The sequence below is a fragment of the Cyprinodon tularosa genome, unplaced genomic scaffold (assembly GCF_016077235.1).
Source record: "Cyprinodon tularosa strain WSP-4 unplaced genomic scaffold, ASM1607723v1 ctg359, whole genome shotgun sequence".
NCBI lineage: Eukaryota > Metazoa > Chordata > Actinopteri > Cyprinodontiformes > Cyprinodontidae > Cyprinodon > Cyprinodon tularosa.
The window spans coordinates 1,459,566-1,482,135 of record NW_024039073.1 but is presented as its reverse complement, the minus strand read 5'-3'; the positions used below and the strand labels follow the sequence as shown (position 1 = coordinate 1,482,135).

The 22,570-nt window shown below is 36.7% G+C and overlaps 1 long non-coding RNA gene across 2 annotated transcripts in view; it reads right to left on the bottom strand.

Annotated features, from left to right (window-relative positions):
* LOC119790228 overlaps positions 1 to 22,570 on the bottom strand; it is a 127,497-nt gene that overhangs the window by 90,697 nt on the left and 14,230 nt on the right. The window contains exons 2-5 of one of the 2 annotated variants that reach the window (XR_005281690.1): positions 21,735 to 21,808; positions 21,547 to 21,618; positions 17,156 to 17,254; positions 2,619 to 2,668 (exon numbers count right to left, since the gene is read on the bottom strand). This is a non-coding gene — a long non-coding RNA (uncharacterized LOC119790228). The remainder of the gene's footprint in view (positions 1 to 2,618; positions 2,669 to 17,155; positions 17,255 to 21,546; positions 21,619 to 21,734; positions 21,809 to 22,570) is intronic. The other variant, XR_005281689.1, reaches the window with a different exon arrangement.

Genomic DNA, 22,570 nt, shown 5'->3' with positions numbered 1-22,570 from the left:
AATTAGCTATTGCTGAGTTATTCAGATTAGCGATCCAAACTCAAAAATAACATGGATTATAGAAATCTTCTGACTCAGCGAGCAAAAATTGGTTGAAAGATTTCATGATTTATGTCCAAATGATGTCTATTTGGTTAAAAAGTGAAGGTGAAGAGCTGTAATTTTCAGATAATTGAAAAGTCAGCTAAAAAAAGACAAAAAATTGGGTTTTCAACGTTTTTTTAACGTCTATTATTGGACTTAAGTGGGACAAAATCAAACCGAACAACTTTCAAAAGCTATTTCTGGACTAAATCAAGACTATAATGCACCAACCATTTTTTACCTACAAACCAAAGTCTAAATGATGTCTGGTGTTTGAGGGAGGGGGGATATCTTTACTACAGTTCATATTTAGACTGCTATTATCTTACCTGTGCTAATCCAGGGTCCTCCAGGCACCTCTGTGGCCATGAGCATTTTAACATAGGAAGAAGGTAAACTTATGATCTAACAGTTTTTGAGGAGAGGCAACAAAGATAGACATTATTTGTTAATGCAACAACGAGGAACCCCTAAATGATCTGAAATTACTGTTAAGAATGGTCATAAGTTACTATCTGTGCTAAGCACAAACAAAAATCTGCGTACATCACTTTTGCAGTCTTTCAAATGTTTCTCCAAAGTGGATATGCCAGTAGTTTAACAGATGGACAGATGCCTCACCTAGATAACCTGAACAACACCCTACACTTAGTTATCCCAACAACAAGTTTCAAATGTAACTAAGCACAATGTAAAAGCATAGGGCCAGAATTTGAAAGATGGAGCCAAAGAGGGCAAAGCTGAGACATGGCCAAGTGTGTGGATGAGCGGAGGGGATAAAATGGGGGTGTGGTCAGGAAGAGGAAGAGAGACAGTGAATATTATATGGCTAAATAATCCAACTGCAGAAAAAAATATGTTTTTCAAACTGTATTGATTAATACCATAATAAAGGGAGTGGCAGCCTGGTGGTTAGGGCATAGAGCTTGGAATCCTGAGGTTCTGAGTTAAAGCCCCACTCCCACAGATTGACACTCTGGCTCCATGAGCAAAGACCCTTAACCCAACACTGCTTCCTGGGCGCCACACAATGGCAGCCCACTGTTCCCCATGGGAATAGGGAGCAGAGTGAAATGCAAAGAGTGAATTTTGTTGCTCTGTTCTTTTCACAATGTAATGACAATTACTGCCAAATATGATAAAATGTTTTAAAGCTAAAAAAAAACAACAACAAAAACATTAACCAATAGGAAAATTAATCTACCACGTTTGTTGCCATGTTTTAACTTCTTCAGATACGACATTTGTATGCCAAGAATGGCAGAATTCAACAATTTCATACAAAATGTCAAGTGTTGTATAATAACATAAAGATTGTGCTAAATTTATACTTTATACTTAGCTGGCCAACACTAAGAAGAAAAAAAAATCAAATGAGCATCTAATGAGACTTTGGTTTTAAGTATTTTTAAATAAACTGCTGGGAAGTTGAAGTTTATGTACCCCCAATAGATGAGCTACAGAAAGGTAGTCACATGATACGGAGAGATATTTACATAATGAAAAGTTTAAGATTTATGTCTTTAATATAAGTAACATTTTATTTTCTGCAGATGGGATTACTAAAGCAAATCTTCATTAGATGGAACAAAACATCCCTAACTACCAGTGGGTAAAGAACAAAGATTGATCCATTTCTGTGTCTCTTGTACATTCTTACAAAACTCCATTATAGCAAAGGGTTTGTAGTCAGATACTATGTATATTTTCTTTATTATTATTATGGTAGAGCTAACAAATAAGATATGCATCGGTGGAGACCCTGAAACTCTCACCAACTTCACTAAAAGATTCATTTCTGTACAAAATCGCTCCCAAACTTCTAGTTCTTTGATAGTGTTTCTTTCATTGTGAGGATGGCTGCTACAATATCCACCAAGAGATCTAACACAAACGCTTTCACTTTAGACCTTTCAAGGTGCGGACAGCGCATCACAATATGATTACATGACTAAATTTAGAGCAGCTGGTCACAGGACAAGTGGAAAACGTAGTCCCTTTTCGCCACAGCTGGCCTTTCCACCAACAGGTTGAAAACAGTTTATTTCCCCCAACTGTGATTATCCACATTCTGATTTTACCTCACTTGGGCCATTTTAAGCCCTACGCAGCAAAGCATTGAACTATCTTCTGCATTTTACACAACAAAGCTCAATGAAAACAAATCAAAGTGGGCCATTAAAAAATTGTATTAAGACTGAAATGAAATTAAAACTTTTTAAAGTTGAGTTTAAATCATCAAGGGTGAGAAAACGCTGTATATTTTCCGCTAAGATCTGGATTTCTTCCTGCTTCGAGCCTTATACTATTACTCGGATTATTTAGAAACGTCATGCTTGGTTTGAAAATATTTCATTTGACCCCCTGAAGTCAAACGTGAATTAAAAAAATGTGAAGCCATGATTGAGTGTTTATACCAGCAATTAAAATAAACATACAATTTATTTTCCTTAGAACTGTATTTTTCTCCCTTTAATTCTAAAACAGAAAAAGTCAGCAATGACTAAACTAATGCTCAGTTTGCTTTCACTTACCAGTTTGTCTCCCTTCATCCTCCTCTTCATCAGAAAGTCTTCAGTGAACACTGAGAAGACAGGAGAAAGAAAGGAAAAAAGAAGAGAGAAGGAATGTTTTAATCACTCTGAAGGAAGCCAGCTATCTTCCCACTGACATTTCTGAGTATTCGCTTCACACAGACACACAACACAGCTAGAGAAACCTGCAACAGCCCTAAATGAATCACAGGAAGAGAGAAAAAAAAATTGGTTGGGGGTTATAGATTGAAAGAGTGACAGTAAGGCAGAAAACTTAGATCCAGAATAGAAAAGAGGAATGAATAGAATGCAGAGAGGAGAGTGTGATGACAGGGGGAGGAGAGCGCAAAAAGAAAGAGTGGAGAGAGAAAAAAATGAAATACATGGCTTGGCTGAGTCATCTGTAACCACGACTTCCTTCACTGCTCTTAGAACTCTACTGATGACTGGCCAACTTCTAAAACAGGCACACACACACCAATCATCTCCCACTTTCAGCTTTATACTTCTTAACATGCTCTGTTTTCTTAAACTTTGCTTATGTGGCTCTACTTCAATATATACCTTTGTGAGAAGCATTAAATTTACATACATCCAGCATAAAGTGCTGCGTTTTAATTTCCCTGCTTGATGACTGTGTTATTTTTTATATACACAGAGTTGAACTTAGGGGGTAAGTCGATATACTTCAGAGGATTTTATGATACAAGGGTAAGGAATGCATTACGTCCTTCTATAGGATAATCATGCTGAAAGCCTGGGAAAATGGCTCATGAGCTGACCTCACTAAATGTCTCATGAGAAACTATCTGCAACTATTAAAAAAGTCGAGATTTTTTCCTTTCCCAGCATCCCCAGAGGCTTTGCTTTTTCCTTTAGGCACGTTCACATGTTTGTATGATGTGTTGCAAAATATTATAAAAGCACAAGACAAATGACAAAACAATGCTTCTGTGAGGATAAAATTCTTACTGTCTGACGCTTACTTGGTCCCATTCTTACTGAGTAAAACAGTCACTGATAACTTAGGTGCTTCTTATTATACTAAATTGGTCCTCAACATTCTTTGGCCAATCTTGACTTAATGAAATAAAGCAAATTATCCAGATTTATAAAATATCCGTTCTCAACCTTGATTAAGATCTTGTGACTGTGGTCATTTTTGAACAGAAAACTCCTTCTTGGGTTGAAGAAGCCATTTTGAGATTTTATTTTTGTTGGAATATCCAGGTGGAGCAAGCCATCAGAACATTGATACCCAAAGTTTGAGTGCCGACCCCTTTGAGGTCCTTGATCAATCAGTATAGGGCCAAGATCGACTACAGAAATAAAACAAAAAAAAAAGTTTGTAATGTGCTTACAGATGTAAAAGCATAAGTTAATCAATATTGTTATAAATACTGCTTGTAATATTAAACCTATGGTTAACTGATTTTGTTGAAATGCTTTTACACTCAACCAATAGGGAGGAGTCCACTCTGGTAGCATTTGTGGGTCAAAAGCTGAAAATTTGGGAACCTCTGCATTAAAACATACAGTCATAAATGGATGTACACAATCAGTAATAACATTCACTACCAACTGAACATTTCTTAGGGATGCAAAATCAATTACTTCTCACACCATAACATCACCAGCAGCAACCTAGGTCATTTAATGCTTAATGGATCCATGGTTTACTCAAATCTACACCCTGTAATCTTGATGTTAGGGCTTCCACTTTTCATTCAGAGTATTACTATATGCCAGACACATAAAGAGGATATCAATGTTGTGACTGTGTGACTAACTATAACTTTCAATTTAGATTACTACATCCCCATCAGAACAGTGAGATGCTTCTCCATGAGCAAACAGTGTATCAACTAGGGCTGCAACTAACGATTATTTTAAAAATCGATGAATCGGCCAATTATTTTTTCGATTAATCGATGAATCGGGAAAAAAAAATGTTTTATATTAACCTCTTTATTCCAAAATAAACATTTTAGACAGAACAAACAAGCACACAAGTACAGGTTGCTCATTAACTGTACTGGTGCAATATGAAAAATAAATGTTTTTGTTAAAACTACGCAAACTTACATGAGAAATGTAGCTGTACATCCACAAAATATAGGGTACTTTGTTTCATAAAGCGCAAAAAAAGACAGGCATTTTTGTTCTTAAAAGCCTCTAAGGGGTTCAAACAATAGGTCCCCCCATTTCATCACATAATATTTTTTTAGACTAGAAGAGTTCTGCCTTTTAAGACAGGAAAGTATAGCAGTTAAAGTTGCTACTTGAGAAAATACTTAACCATAGAGATAAAAATATTTCAAATTATAAATTGTATTTGGAATAAAATGAGAGAACTAGGGGTGCTAAAAAACACATCCTCCAAAGACAGATATTTACATGGGAATGTGGCATATAATTAATTGACATATTACTGATCTTACTGGATTTTATTCTGCTTTACTTCCATAAATTGCAGGATCTTCTTTACTTTATCTTTGCCAGAAGATTTAAACTTTAAAAGCCTTGCCCTCATTATTTGCAAGTTAATTTATTTATAAAGGGTATTTTAATTATTGTGATCAATTTGCGCCGTCAATCCCGGGGCATGCGCGCTTCATTTGCAGTCTAGACGCTGAGGGTAAACATCCTGCTGGCTCTGACTGCAGCGCTGAGAGGGACTCCTGCGGGAGAACGGGGTTGGGATGGGGTACAAGAGTAGGAACGATACATGCTTTCACGTAAGAGTCTCCAAAAGCCGCCATTGACACCGTAAAAAGTCGCCAGATTTGTCGCTAGTCGCTTTTTTAAAAAAAATAGTTGCTGGAGGGGTCTGAAAAGTCGCTGAGTTGGCAACACTGCACACCTGCAGCGCTGACTCGCTCTGCTGTAATTTTTTTTTCTTCACCCGTTTCAGTCAAGTGGCAGTGATAACGGCGGCGGCGGATGACGCATTAATCGCGCGACACAACTAATCGATTATGAAATTCGTTGCCAACGTTTTTAAAAGTCAATTTTTATCGATTTTATCGATTCGTTGTTGTAGCCCTAGTATCAACAGTGAACTGAAGGAACGGCTAAACAAGAAAAAAAGAGTCTTCAGGAAGGGAGGCTGAATTACTATTTCCATCCATCCATTTTTCGTCCTCTGCCTTGCTGCAAAGCAGAGGAGCTACCCACTGTGCCAATGTAAAGCCCTGTAGACTGTATCTTTAATTTAAATTTCTTAGCCAAAGGGAGAAACACTCAGTCTGGTCTTCTGTTGCTTTGGTCCAGTTGCTTCAAGGTTTGATGTATTATGCTTTCAGAGATAGTATAAGATCCAAGTCGGCTATAGCAACTGGATATTCACTTAAGTGTTTCCTTAGATCAGTCTTCCCATGCTTCTGACATCAAAAGGACATTTTCATCCTCTTAACTACTGGATGCTTGTTTTTTTTAGACCACTCTCTCTAAATCAGAGAGATTGCTCCTTGTGAAATTATTTATTTGAGATGCTCAGTGCAGAGAGTCTGGGAAAAACAACTATGGCTGAAAGTCCTATATTTGAATCACTTTTTATACCTATTATAAAGTCTTGTTTAGCATGTTGTCTTTGCAACATCTAGTTGCCTACGTGCAATGGGATAAGGCCTTGTGATTGGCTGGTTCTATATTAATTCTCAAAGCCATTGTAAAGTTGTACCTGCTAATGTGGCAGTAAAGTATTTATTATAGACACTTTGAACTAAGAACAATAGGGTTTTCTGGTTCTGCTTCATTCTATCTATATTCTCCTACTCTGCAGAATCTGTTAGTTCAGTCTCAAATGTTATGCTATCTCTGCTTTTTCTCATAGTAGATTGCCTCGTCTGTTCCTGTTTGGCTGTGACACCATCCTGGTGAGAAATATCAGCTGTGCTGCTGCCATCAACACCTTTGTTTATAGATGTTTGAGATTGGCCTGTTTTTAAGTGTATTCCTGTTTCTCTGACTGTGACTGGCTGGATGTGCTCTCTTCTTCCTCTGACATGGGAGTTGGCTCAGAGCTCGTCTGCCTGGATGTGTGTTTCCTGGACAGGATCACCTTTTACAGTTGCTTTCTGTATCTCTGCTTCTGTCTCCTTGAACCCGAGTCGGCCTCGGCAGATGGCCGCTCACACTGAGCCTGGTTCTGCTGGAGGTTTCTTCCTGTTCAAAGGGAGTTTTTCCTCTCCACTGTTGCCACAAGCATGCTTAGTGTGAGGGATTGCCTTTGAGTCAATGAGTCGATGCAATCAACTGGTTTTTCTTAGACAGAAAACTTTGAATCAATTTTACTGTATTATCTGGTGAACTGTAAAATGCCTTGACATGACATGTGTTGTAAATTGGCGCTATAGAAATAAAATGAATTCAATTAAATTGAATTGAATTTTAATATAGCTGTTACCATCTTAGAGTTCTAAAGCATGTTTTCCTTTCATGCTGTTATTTCTCTAACCACTGGTCAAAAACAAAAGCAATTGTTCCTTTAAAAAAATCCATCTCAATTAGCAACCGCATTTCATAAATTATGTAAAAGAAATCTCCTATTAAGCACCTTCAGCTAGAATTATCAGTTAAAATAAAAAATAAAACCTACAGTACCTGCTTGGTCAAATAGAAATACAATTCTTAACAGATTAATCAATTAGCAAAGTAAGACCTCATGAAAAAGACCTCTAGATACATCTCCACTTAAAGCAGAAGTCTGGAGAGGGCAAGCTGTACTTTGCTGTTTAAGGGCCATAGCCTCAGACTTAGAGGAGCTATTAGCTTTGCCTAGTGCATAGTATAGGTTTTGGCTAAAGTGAGCCAATACAACCATGTCATCCCCCAATAAGCTGAAAAAATCCACTTGTCCCCAAACTAGATCTGTTCTGGGCCTATGCTGCACTTAAAAATCCCATCCAAGAACCGGACCTGTGAAAAAGGGCAGTTCTGTGGGGGTCTGGAATGCACTAGCAACAGGTCTGACTTTACATCTGCAATGCAAACCAGAATCCTGCGGTGGATATCATGACCCCTGGTAGATACTGCCAGATGCCTGGAAATATTTTGTCTTGAAAAGTCAACAAGAACTAACAGAGGGAAGTTTAGGGACCTGCAGCTGTAATAATGCAAAAGGTGGTTCTGCAAATTGTTGATTCTGAGAGATAAAAAATAAAATTTTTGTCCCATTTTCTGGATGTTGTATCATGGAAATGATTAAATTATCTATCCTTAAACTTCTATAGTTTGTGTGCTTCTATTTTAGCTTGAAATGAACATAGCTGAAAACTAAACACTTTCAAAACCAAAGAACTTTTCCTCTGAAAGGTTAAAAGGTTTCAGAACCTTGACTTCCAGTTACTGAAAAGGAAGATATATCCACAGAATAAAAGAGAAAAGCCCTTTCAGAAAGTCTCGAATATAGCCCTATTTCACCGGTAAAATAAAGCTGTGGCTTCCCTTGACCTTTGGATTTGAACTGTGGAAATTAAAATTCCTAACATTGCTTAGATAAAACGATAACTTTATATCTCCTCCACATTCTAGGAGATAATGCTTTGCCATTTAAAATGTTTCTCTAGCAACACAGGCTTAGGTTTGTCAAAACAGCTGTGAGTAAATAACAGAAACCAAGCCCAGGCATTTTTGGCATAGTTTTGCATAAAGATTTGAGACAAACTGGCCAGAGTGGGCTGTTTGGTTTTGGGGAAAACGAATGTCTTGCAAAAAAAAAACTACTTGCAAAAAGATGGACAAAAAAAAGCCTGTTAAAGGCAAGTTATGCAATAGTTTCCTGACCAGTATCTGATTATATTTTGAACAGTAAAGCAAGTAGCCTAGTTTCTGTTTTAAGATTTGGCTTCAGAAAGGGAATATTTTATCTGCAACATGACAGTTAGATTTTTAGACTACCGTTTTTCAGACGATGTGTTTTTACCCAATACTTTTAAATAGTTGAACATCCTTTCTTCAAAAGCTGAAGTTAATTCAGATTTTTTTGCATTGCTTTCTTACATTCTTTTGTTTGTGTTTGGAATTTTTTGATAGTCATTCATATATGTGTCACACTTAAACAGAAACAAAAACTCTTACTTTTTTATATTAACATGGCTAATGAGCCTAACTCAACAGAATTCAAAGCATGACTATTTCTGCTGCAACTCAAAATACAAGCAAACATTATGAAGTTGAATTTATTGTATTTGCTTTTAACTTTTTAACTCCTTCAGATAAAGCAAACATTTGAGACTGATCAGAGCAGGTAAATACTAGAGTAACAAAGCAGTTTTCTAATGATCACTTCTTTTTAAGGAAAAATATATATTAAGAACCAGCCTTTCAATTTATTAGAAACATACTGCAACTCTTTTTAAATCACAACGTTGTTCCAGTTTTATTATTCCCAAACATGCAAACTGGATGATCTATAGAATCAAGCAATCACTCATACTGTAGATCCTGTTTGTCAACACGAAGTAAGCTAAATTGTTTAACTTTTAAAGCTACACATTATGTCCCATCCAAATAAATAAGTAAATAAAAGATGATTACTGTAGAAGCAAAGTCATAAAAAAAAATTTGTCTGGAAGGGATTTCAAAGCCATCTAAGGCTTTTAACACCAACAAACCTTATGCACATGGATGGTGAAAAAGTGACACATTGAATAAATCATTTCTGAAGTCTACCAAAATTGTATCATCAGCGCAATGACTACTTGTTCAGGAATTTACAAAGAAGAAATTATTGAAGCCTTTCTGTCCTCACTTGCCTAACTTATGCATCCATAATACAATAATGAAGAGAATAGGGGGAAGAAATGACAGAGACGGAACTAAAAGATCACACTAAGTGTTTCACAAAAATCTTGAGGATTTACAAAACTCTGTATAAAATTGATATTGAAAAATAAGACAAGAGTGGAACTTTTTGAAAATGTGGTGGTAGTAGTGTGATGGTTTGGCACCACTTTTCCATTTCTGGAACTAGTGAAATTTCAACTACAATAGAATAATGAATTCTCTTCTTTGCCCAAAAGTGCTGAAGGGTAACAACTTCGATCAGTCTGTGACCCTAAGCTTAAAGGTATAGTGGAGGATTTCTGAGTGGATCGTCAAAATAAGGGGTCCTCCTAATTGCCAATCATTCTGGTGATATGTTTACGTAAGACTGTCCTACGTGTTCGTCCCCATTGTCACTTACCCGTGGTGAGTCTGACATAGTGGAAAAATTGCAAATCTCTTTTTGAAAGTTTGCTTGTTTGAGCGGTGCAAACAGCAACTTTTTAACAGAGCATGCACAAGGAGAAATGAGCTTGTGGTTGCTGTAACACACCCTCGATAGACATCCCCTCTCTGGAGCGGGAACAGGGTTGTGCATGTGCATTTTTTTTGCTGTAATTCACAGCAAGTCAAGCCAAGTCCAAGTGTGCACGAGAAGAAATGAGCTTGTGCATGCTCTCACACGTGTTTAATAGTACAGGGTTTGGCATGTGCATTTTTAAAGAGGAGAGGATGGCTTTTATCAAAAATTAGCAAAAATCACTATACCTTTAAGTACATTTGAGTTATAAAATAGAACAAATAATAGTATCATTTAATATATGAATCTAAGGTGAGCCTTATACCAGCATAGCATTGCTTTTTAATATGTTTTTTTCTCATTGAGGTCTAAAAACAAGACAGACAAAGCCCTTTAAATTATCTGAAACTCTTACATTAGAAATTAAATCCCACCCATGGTAAAACCCACTGTGTTGGTAACACTTTACAGACTTCCATTTATGGTTATTTTCATTCAGCAAATAAGCACTGGTGACTAATGAGAAGTTTGGATTTTCAGACAATTAATGTCAAAGTAATATAAAAAGGAAAGTTAAGGTTTGATTGACTCAAAAACAAAGAAAGCGATTTGCCAAAAGTTTACGTTTTGAAAAGTTATATTTTAAGGCTTAAATTATTAATTGGATTTATCGTTAAAACCAATTATTTAAACAATCGTCAACTCATTTTGTTACTGGAGTGTAAAAACTAACACATGTCTGTAGCTGATAGAACAACCCACTTAGAACAGTAATTATACCACAATTCTAAATAATATATAAAGATTTTGGATTAAGGATTAAAAAAAAAAAACTTTTCTCTAACAACACGCTCTATCCAGCACTCTTCAAGTGGGAAAGTTGTAATTTTACCCGGTTCAATTCTGTAAAAAATCCTCTATATGGAACCGTTGCCAATCGATTATTCGAAAAAAAGGTTGAGGGATTAATAAAAATAATAGTTAGTTGCAGCCCTGCATTATTTTTGAAAATCTCTAATTTAGCGAATAAACTTGATGGACATTACATCTGACTTTTGGCACTGTGATTTCCCATAAACAACTTGGCTTGAGTAGAAACGGTTTCATTTAAAATAATGTCTTTTTTAAAGGGGTAAATCATAACTCTTGAAACCATATACAGCCTGAGCCCGACCAGCACTTTCAGTGACATTCAGAAACACGTCAGTAAACCCACCGTTCTACAAAATGACACATCAAGTATTAGTTAAAATGAAAACAAAATTACTGCCTCATTCTGAGATTATAATCTCTTGGTTTGTTAGTCTTCTGATCTATAAATTTCTCAAGGAGTTACATGTAACTGTAACTGTCATGCACTCTGGTGCTGCTTGCAACTGCAGTAGAGATCAGCAAGCAACAGGGAGATTTACTCCTACTCTGCCCAACTGTGGAATCATGAGAGCTTGCACTTAAACGGTCAGTTTCCTCTTCAATTCCCACACTTATCATAACACACTTGTACTTGTGTACAAGCAGTCGCTCACAGGCCCATACATGTCCAAGGTTTTTTCTCAACGTTGCAAATTGGCTTACTTCACAAGGGCTATTCAGATGTTAGTACATGTTGTTAGTTTGTCTTGACAAACAGCTATAAAAGATAAGAGTGAATGCTTTAAGTTTGAAACCATTATTGTCTTCAAGTTTCCTATTTTAAAGAAAGAATGTTCTTGAGTTGGCCTTTTGTATCAACACTGTTGGACAATGAAAACAGCTCATCTTGGGTGTTCCTCTGTGGCGCAGTAGTTGGTGCACAAGACCCATGTATGGAGGCCTTTTTCCCCAAGGTGGCCAACCCAGGTTTGAATACGGCCAGTTGTTCTTTGCCGAATGTCTCTCCCCGTTTTATGTCTGTCCACTTTACAATAAAGCGGCTAGTGGTGCAGTAATAAACTCAAAAAAAAAAGAAAAAACAGCTCATCCAACAGGCAGACAACCCTCCTAATTCTGCACTAACAATACAGAGTCTTTTCTGATGGAGCTCAAGTTAAGTTTTTTGTTTTTAGCAATTTAAAATACAGTAGCCCATATCCAATTGTCTCTAGAGTATGATGAAAAATAGGTAAACCTCTTTACATTTATTCTCAATATTCTACAAATAACTGAGAAAACAAAAATTTGCGACCAGGGGCTGGTGTGAATTACTCTCCGGGCTAGATCCACTCCAAGAGCACCTCATTACAACTTCTGCACCTTTTTAATATGGAGAATCTGGATTGTTGGCATCTTCTGTGGATCAACGTCATTATCAAACTTCACAAGAAAGAAACTAGATGTGGCTTTTAGGTGTTTGAAACTTGGGGAAAAAAGTTCAGTTTTATTAGGTTCTTGTAGAGTTCATAACTACCTGCTCTAGACAGAAACACCAAAACCAAGAAGAAGCTCAGCTGGGGTTGGAAGCATCTGTTTAGTTGTAAAAAGAAATGAGAGAAATAGCCTTTTACCACACATACACATACATGTTAAAGTTAATGCATTAGAGCAGTTGATTCTTCTATATACCGATTTCAGCAAACTAAGACTGACTTGGTATTTCTGCTTGAAATAATTTTCTGAAGAGAATACGGTGAATTGATGGTCAGCAGAGCTTTAAACTATACTAGACGTTTTGGCGTCACTACATGAATTAGTCTCATCCAATGTCATTGCTGGTCTCCTCTACAAGTAGATACCATCAGCTATATCATGTCTGTCTTCTTCACCCTTTGCCTTTGTTCTGCTCCAAGTCAAATACGCATTGTATAATAGCTTTACATAACTACACATCTTACTAATACACCTTTTCTATAAAGATAGTACTTGAATATCATTGACTTTGTATTAAGTTGCTGCTCCAACCAATGTTAGACTAACCTGTTGCCTTTCTGTCCGGATTCTCAATTCCCTCCCTTTTCTCTCAAACCTCAGAATTTTTTATTAGGGAGTTTTTAAAAACGCATCAGTCAAATTACATATGAAAAAAATAAATGCTTATCAGATGCGTTGCAGCAGTGCTGTAGTGCTACATCTGAGTGAAAATGTTTAGACCAAGTCTATTTCTCCTAAGGTCTATAATTGATGCTTTTTATCATAATCTAGCTTAGTAAATGATTACTGTCAAAATAACCCTAAACAATCCATATCTAAGAAGTTTTTATCCTTTTCCTTCTTGTATGCCCCTCCCCCATGATGTGAGCTTAGAATGTGTGTTGGGAAAGTGGGGGAACCAATACCAAGTAGAGAAGTGAAGGAGCAGAGGGCACATGTTATTGATCATTAACATGCCCAAACAGCTGATAAATGCAGAAATGGCTGATCAGAAATTATCATCACACCCCAGCCTGTAAGCGTTGGTGTAGTATGCCTGGCTGCTGCATCTGCTCACGGCAAGCAGGGGCTCCTGCAGCTGCAAAGGCACCAATTTTCCAGTTTCCCAGAAGGTGATAGATGGCAACAAAAAGCTTTTGCAGCACAAATATTTTTGTCTTTTATTTTAAGTGCTGGTTTCTTTCCCCAGTAAGTCATTTTGCCCGAGTACCATGTCACCTGCATCATGTTTGAGAAACGCATAATCTGGGATTGTGTTGTTTTTTTCTGTTGTTTTGTGTAGGAGTGCTGCCTCCCCCACTGTATTCCTGAAACTCGCTCCTTGTTTGTAGGGACTGAAACATAATGCGTTTATTATGTGTGTTAAATAACTGTACATGGTTAAAATATATATATATAGTTTTTAGGAAATGATTGACCATTTAAACTACTGGTAATGTATGTATTACTCAAACAGAACACTTTCACATTTATTTGTAGATTAAAAAAAATACACATTTCCCAAAGTTTTGCCTTTTAATGAAAAAAAAACTTAAACACAGAACTTTAGGAAAGAAATAACTTTTTTTGTTCAAATTTAACTCGACATTTAGTCTGATTATGTTGTAGATATCTAAATAATTACCCTTATGATAATAATAAACAAAATAAGTTACCAATCGATGCTTAATATTTATTCTAAGTCAAAAATGCAGTTTTAAAGCAACATGAGTTCCTGTTAGGGTTATCTTTTCTGGTGTTTGTATTTTTATTACTGCCACCCACTGGACTGAAGGCGTGGTGGAGTTTTCTTAACAGCTCCTCTAGAGGATATATAAAGCTGATTTATATCTGCTGCCTTTCAGAACAAAGGATGATGGAAGCACACGAATTGCTGGGGATTCATTTTACCGGGGTAAAAAAATCTTGTTGTTCTCATTGGAAAAGGGGCTAAAGATAACATTTCTAACTTGATCCAACGGTGAGAAGGATTTTCAATGCTCAAAAGCATTCTTATTAATATGGCAACTTTTTACAGCAACGGTTCTTTCAAAATAAAATTGTAAAAAAATATATCCAATTTTAACATTGTTACATTGTATGGTGTTAATTAGGGGCTAATTGTTGATATCACTTATAGACATTTAGACAAAAAATTCTGGTACATACAAAAAAGATTTTTACAATTTACAAATAGTTAATTTTCTGTGTTTCTGTATATTTTTGCATTAGCTGTGGTATCCGCTGTTTAAATAATGTGGTCACACATTCTGCAAATTCTTTTAATAACAAACATTAGAATCATTGAGAGGGATGTATTGATTCTTACGCTGCTTTACTATTTCCAATGAAGCCAGCCATAAGTTATAGGATGCCTTTCTGTATTTAATCAAACTTTACGTTAGAATGAGTTTAGGTGTGGTGTAGAATTTGAGAAAACATTGAAGTTGTGGGCACTCAGTCCATAACACTATAAATGGGCTTTTCCTGCGGATCTGTGTCATAGCAAAAATCCCTCTCATAATGCCTATGCTTTTGCTTTTTCAAATACAGCTTATGTACGTGTTTTCTGTACTAGAGAAGCTTTAAACTCCAAACAAGAGCTACATAGTGATTATTGTTCACCTAAGTGGCTATATGCGTGTTAAATGCTGCAGTGTGAAGCAATGGGCCCCAACTCATGACTCAGTTTTAAAATCAGTTCACACATATAATGAGCATTTTGGAGAGAAAAAAACAGTGGTTTCTATGTTGATTTCCTCAACATCAGTTATTTTAACAGCCCCAGTGACAAAAAGTTGGACTTTAAATGTTCATTACTTTTAAAGAGTAGTTTCTGTAAGGATCTTTTACAAGGATATCAGTATAAGTGGGGCTAAATACAAATGCTAGACCCATCACTTTATGTTGGGTTACAATATTTTGGTTGGAACATGTCAAAATATGAAACATTTTAAGAGATAGGAATGCTTTTGTACGATCTTTCTGAGGTCTTGGTGAACTTTTTCAATTTTTCACATTCTTTTAGAAGGGAAAGAATTTGAAAGGCACTTTCCTTATACACTCATAAAAAAGTAATCTACATAAAAGTTTGAAAGAAAAATTACAGTTTAACTGTTGCCAGGGTTTTTTTTTTTTGTTTGTTTCTTTTGTCAAATGTAACCTGCACCAGTATCTTTCCTATTTTATAACCATTTTGAATAAAAAGCATCACTCTTGTTATTGGGGAACAATGAGCCTATCTACACTTTTTGCTATGTCTGGGCATGGTCAAAATATATCCCCAACTAAATAAAACACATGAGCAATCCCTAGATACTAACATGTAAAGTTTATCCCTAAACTGAAACCTATTCTGCTTTTATCAAGAAAACCAGGCAGACTCATTCATTTGGCAAGTCTTTTAAGGATATAAAACAAGCCTAAATTACGATTTCTCAAGTAAATGCACATCTGTAAACTTCAATGCCCTGAAATTAAGGATCATATTTATTTTTCAAATGCAGCATAAAGCTGTCGGCAAAAAACAGAACCTCTGGATGAAATTTGCATGATGAAAAACATAAAGCTATCTTTAGATTTATTACAGCTCCTTTATCTCACTGACATGCAGCCATGCAGAACCGGTGCACAAACAGAAAGTAAGACTTTGACGAATGCTGGCTCAGCAGAGCACTCATTGTGGGAGGATTGTGGGAGATTGAGTTTACAGATGAGTCAAGGAGACCCATTACACTTAATATCAGTATGAATGACCTGGTAGTCTATGTTTAGTTTCCGTGTGGGAATCAAACCAACATCTGCTCAGTTGTTGCCTTCGTATTTCTGCACTGAGAAAGACAGACGATACATGTTGTTTGCTCAACTTTAGGTTACATGTGAACTTGGCATTGTAAAGATAAAAGATCACACTAAATCTAAATATTGAAGGTTGTTAAATTGTTGTGTTACACACAATATATTCTAGCCTCATATTGGATCTCTTAGTTTTCTAGAAAATGCTGAGAATCTTTGAAGTGATAGAGAGGACTACAACAAGAGAGTAAAACTATTTCAGCTTGTTTGCATTAACAGCTGCATGTCTGCTGTACATAATCAGTTGAAGTGTCCCATTACACAAAATGAGACTCTTGAATAGATCGAGATATAGCTATTCTTTCGTCTGACACAGTTATTTTTCCAGCTAGCGTTACTATGATTACCACCAGTCTGCTTGTGTCAGCAGGCTGATAGTATGATCACTGCTTCTAGCGTTGTTAACATTTCTGACAGCTAACCTCTTTTCTGTCTTTTGGCAGTGGTTCAATAAGCCTGCAGTGCTGTAACCATCCTTGCAGATTGTATCTCATCAACAGGACTCTCAAAGTCGTCTCTGGCAGTGAATACAAAGCAGCCCTGCATTAAAACCATTTTCAAACAATCTCAAAAGATTTGTTCTGGCAATTTATTTGTATTGACGTTTAAATTGGGACATTAAAAAAAAAGGTGACAAAGCTTTTAAAAGTTTCACTCTTATTTTGAGCAGTTGCCAGGTTAGTAATTCAACAGCTGCATATGCTGATGAATAATACTGTGTAATTTTGATTGTATGACTTAGTCAGATATCAATTAGATGAGTGTGCTCAGAGCTTACAGGTGCACTTGAGTCGAACTCTGTGGAGTCATGGTCAGGAGTAATCTAAGCTATCTAGTGGTATTCTTGATGGTTTTTGCAGGGACTGAGTCCAACAATCTGTCATGTGCTTTACCTTTTGCCCCAACACTCTTAATCCTACTTTATCTTGCCAGTCATGCAAACAAAGGCATAGGCAACTTTTAAGGGCTCACTTGATTCCTGCATGATAAAAGTGACTCCAAAAACGTCAGCCGATGACTGATGATGTGTGTTCTTTAAGTGTCATAAAGAAAAATCAGCAGTACAGACCTTTAAATGCAACTCAGCAGTTTCTCAGTTCAGTAGTGCCATTGTCTGCTTTCCAGTCCTTGCTCTTACGGTGCACCGTTAAATGAATGAGTTCATTTACTGTAAAGATAAAGAGAGAGAAAGGTAGACGGGTTAAGAAAGCAAATGGTATTAAAACAGTCATAGGCATTTTGTTTTTCTGCCACTTTAAATGGCAGCTCTCAAGAAATGCAGCCCTGTTAAAAAAAAAAAAAAAAAAAAACACACACACACAAAAATCCCCAAAGTAACACCAGAAAAATGTGCATAAATGCTTTACTGTAACAGGTAGTTAAAGAGGACAGCTGGTCTGAAGTGATTTGAAACACTAAAGCAAAATACAAGTTATTTAGCATTACTTGACACTGTATCTTTAGATAATTTTTCCACCTACAAATGGTTATAAAATCCAGCTTTAGTTTCTTAGCAAAAATATTACCACTTCAAATCAACCTGCGTGCTTGTCAGCCATCCCTAAATTCCAGACAGACAAAAAGTGTACAAAATGTTAGTTTGTTTTTTTATTTTTCATTTTGAGCACCCGAATTTAGAATTAAGTTCCAAAAATATGGACTTCAATATATGAAGCTAACTTTAAGTCATAAGATCGGGGTTTTTTTTAAGTAACAGGAGTTATATGGTCAAAGCCAAAATTTCTTATCCTCTTTTTAAACTCAAAAACACTAAAGCCCTAGATCCACACATTCTAAACCACACCTCAATAAAATTGTTAAACCCCCTTATCAGCATGTCATTCATCTCTGAAGAGGCTTTATAAGGCATAAATAAAAAGGCTCATAAAGTTAAAAAAGGAACACTGAGGACACGGACTCTTCATGACTGGTTTGATTGAGTTAAATGCAGATGAAACATAAAGACACTACAGGAATCCTGTGCAGTATTTGTGCATTCTGTTTGTACTCAGATTCTGATCTCCTATTAGGACATTTATACTAAATCCCTTCTGAAAGTGGGGAATCTGTCTGAGAGTCAGGACAACAGAGCCATGGCAGAATTCCACCCTCACGAAGGTTGCTACTTGCATCAACAGGAGAAATTCTGTCTTTTTACATGATATTTAGTCAGGCTTAAAACATACTACTTTCCATTATGTTTAAACTCTGTTTTTATGTGGAAAAGACTATGTAGAACCATTGTGATAATTGTAACAGTGAACGAAGTGGCCTTATAGGCATAATGGGAAATAAAGCAGGGAACTAGTAGTTGAGATTCGATCACTTCAACTTCCAGGTACCAGTTACCAGTACAACTGTTAAACATGGCATGCTGGAGATTTCAGGAAGCAGATTACCACAGCTCCATGTATGCATCCTCTTTTTCTCTAAACTTAATTGCATTCCTTGCATTTAAGGGAATATTCCTGCATAGATTCAGAGCTTCTTGATTTCTGCAGGCCTTAGGTTAAAAAAAGACCATCCCCTAAAAGCTTTGGGGTTGATTCTAATGCTGCAAAGAAGGGAAAATCTTTGTCTAGATTCCTTTAACAATCTGCAGGATTGCATCTAACCTGGTTACATGTTTCAGAAATTAGGACATGAAGAACAAAATCTGTGGATTACGCTGCTACTATGCTGTTTGGTGAGGACAACTCAAGATGAACATGGGTTGTTAAAAATCAGGGGTAAGTAACAGAGAATCTGGCTTTACACTGACTACTTTGAACTTTTGTTTATAGGTGAGAGCAGTTATTCATAAGTTAAAGAATTAAATCACACATTAATAAAAAAATTATGCTTGATCAAGATTTTGCCCTCTTGAACTTAGATTGTGTCCTTAATATTTTTAAGAGTCCTTACATGTTCAGTGCATACATTTCTGTGGTAATTTAAAGTAAAAATGAATCTGTCTCTATGTCCATTTCTCTCTTTAATTCTGTCAGACAAGCATACCCCGTCAGACGAGCATACCCTTAGTCAATACGCATGTGCAAGATGTCAGATTTGCATACGCATATGCTAGTCCCGATTATCTCTTTAGTTTTGTACGAAAAATAATCTTTAAACTAAAACACCTAATAGCAAGCAAGTAAACTGTTTTTTGTACATAACTAAAGGAATACATGCCAGTTGAGGTAGTTTAAAGTGTATTTTTCGTACAAAACTAAGGGGACAAACTAAAGGGATAAACAGTTAGTGTTAGAAAAAAAATAAAAGTATTAACTATGAGTATGCTGGTCTGACGGGGTATGTTGATCTGACAGAACACCGGACTTTTTGAAATTATTAACTCTTTTTTTGTCAACAAGGTTTGATATCTAAGTACTTTTCTGGACGACAGCCTTACCAAGAGGCAAACACAACCTGATCTTAATCACCTTTATTTTTATATTAAATGCTAAACCTTTTAAAACATTAAATAACATGACTACTAGAGACTCTCTTTTTTCATTTAACATGCCCTTTTCTGAATGCTATCTCCCTACCAGAGCCTTTCCATCCACTCATATCAACCCCTGAGAATTTGCCATTAATAACTTTTTGCTGCGTTTGGGCTATAACATGTGCAACAGTTTGTCTGCTGTTGGTGAACAATGGAAACACTTTCCAGCAGAACAATTCTGTGATTTTACGAGGGGGAATAGACACCCACACTTCCATTTACTGCAACTGTTTTTCTACTTTGTCACAAGGAGAGTGCCTACATGTCTGAGCACACGTAGAGGGATGGTAAATGCCACCTAGAAACATAAAGATGAATAGCTGACTGTTTTCTTTTGCATTTGATCAACATTTCCACTGTGCACTAAATTGCATTAACTGTGATTAACTTAAGTCAGCTAAGATGGAGCTCACAAAGTTACATCTGATTTTTTTTTTCCAAACAGAAAAGAAACAACTGCAAAAAAAAAGAAATATTTCATAAATGTGTAAAAAGAATTTAAAAAAAAAAGCTGTTTTAAAAGGGATTGCGTCCAAATCCCATTCCTTATAGTTACTACAGCACTAAATTTGCCTCCAGATATATTTGTCTTTCATCCCTTTCCCTCCCTCCCTGCAGCTGTGTCGTCCTCTTCTGTTCCTGGGAGCCTGGGAGCGTCCGGACAGGGCCATCGTGACTCAGCCCGGAGAGGATCTGACTCACCTCCTGTGGAGTCTCAACACTTAATTCCCATGAAGGTGTTGCACAGAGATGGTATTGTGCGTCTGATAAGCCAGACATAAAACTGACAAGGGGGAATGACAGGGGGGGGGGGGGGGGGGGGGACACTGGATTATTTGTCTCTGAGAAAGTTTACAGAAGTTTACAGAATTGGTCCCAATTCCTTCATCATTTTAAGAACGCACTCAGGAAGTTAAACTGTACATTGATATGTGTGTGGGTGTGTGTGTGTAAGTGTTAGTGCTTGCGTGTGGTCTATGGAACTAAGGCCTAGTGTGTGTGGTCTCTGAATAATGGCTCGGTCAGACCTCCACGGATTGCCTTGTCAGACATATTTGTCATAGATTGGCTGCAGTTTAATCATTTAAAAAGATTTTTTAAGACATTCAAAGTTTCATGGTATTTACACAAAGGTTTCAAACTCTTTCAAGCATAACTGCCTTAATTTAAAACAGAGAGGGAATCATTATTTTTGCCAAAATAATGCAAATTGTTATATTCATCTCAATAATTTTAAGTTCTTTTGATTTTTGCGAATTTTTAAAAAAATCCAACCTCTCCACTCCAAAACTGCGCATGCACAACCCTGTACCCGCTCCCGAGATGGAATGCCTATTAAACATGTGCAAGAGCGTGAACGAGCCCATTTCTCCTTGTGCATGCTCTGTTTAAAAGTTGCTGTTTGCATTTGCGATTTTTCCACTATGTCAGTTTCACCACTGGAAAGTAGAAATGGGGACGAGCACGTAGGACGGCCTTACGTAAACATATCGCCAGAATGATTGACAATTAGAAGGACCACTTATTTTGATGATCCACTCCAAAAAACTATACCTTTAAGAAAAAGTTCTGACTGATTAGAGGAAGGGCTGTGTTAGAAATTAATAGAAGAATTTAATGGCAGTTATAACAACAAAATGTGTTCTATCAATGAATGTGATGTCACTAAACTTGAACATGTACATTGAGTTATTATCTCTAGAGCGTGGCAGTCACACACCTAAAAAGGTTTGATGGAATGAAAAAGAGCAACTTTTTTGTATGCTACTAGTTGATTAATAATCTATCTTCTATTGTTTGTCCATCACGTTAATAGAAGGGTCTCCGGACAAAAGGTGGGGTACACCCTTGCCAGTCCATTGCAGGGCAACATAAAGAAACAAATCACAAAATTAGTCATGTTTTTGGACTGTTTGGAAAAGCCATAGTAACAGAAGTAAACCCATGCATGCACAGGAAGAACATTTAAATACCGTGCAGAAGACGGCAGGCTGGGGATCAAACCCGGGACCTTCCTGTTACAAAGCAGCAATCCTGTGCAGCCCCTAGTTAATAATATTTTAATTGAAAAGAAAAAAATAAATTGATAAAAGAAAACATACAATTTAAAGCCACTGACTATGCAGAGCCAACTGTAAGGATAATGTTCCACAAAGATCACCTGAACAGACGCGTATAACAAAGTGTAAATCCGTCCAGGTCAGGTGGCAGGAGGAGGCCTCAGAGTTCCACTCTCTGATTGGAAACAAATACAAGCAGAAGTTTCCAGGTCACCGTGTCTGACTGACTTTCACATTAAGTCTCCAGAATAAAACTTTCACTCAGGCAGCATTTCACTGTCGCCATCCAGTCAAACCAAGAGACAAAGCAAACGCAAACTCTGCCGCAGTGTGGGAGTTAAAAATGGAAAGTGCAGCTGTTTTGCTTGCATAAACCTTCTCTGATGCGGACCGCTTCAGACAGAATTCATTTAAAATCAGTCATTTGGAAAGACAGATTAACAGAAGGTGCTTGTATACTATGAGTCAAGTGAAGGACAGTTTAAGGTAATTGAAGAAATACTTAAAAGTGTCCTAGTTTCCAATGCCACCCCTAAATCCCAGTTTGAGTTAACAATAAGCTACCGGTAGATATCTTCATGAATGCCCTAGATAACTGAATATCTGTATACAGCCTCATGAGGTATGTTAAAGGAGTGTCGTCTTTAGAAATGTAATATATACTTTATTTGCAGTTATTTTCTTATCTAGAGTAACCCTAGCTTGGTTGTATATCTGCAGCAATCAGTGCGATAGACTTTTAATGCCAACAGGCAGTAATGCACAAAGTCACACTGCATCTTTAATTATTCTCCTGCTGGGAGATGAACCTTCACCTCCATCTGCAGCTTGTAGTCACATCACCATCTATCTGAAGTCTAACCCTCTACCCCTGTAAAACAAAACTAAAAATTTCACGGTAGAGATGGCATGTTCAGATTGATGTCCCATGTTGGTC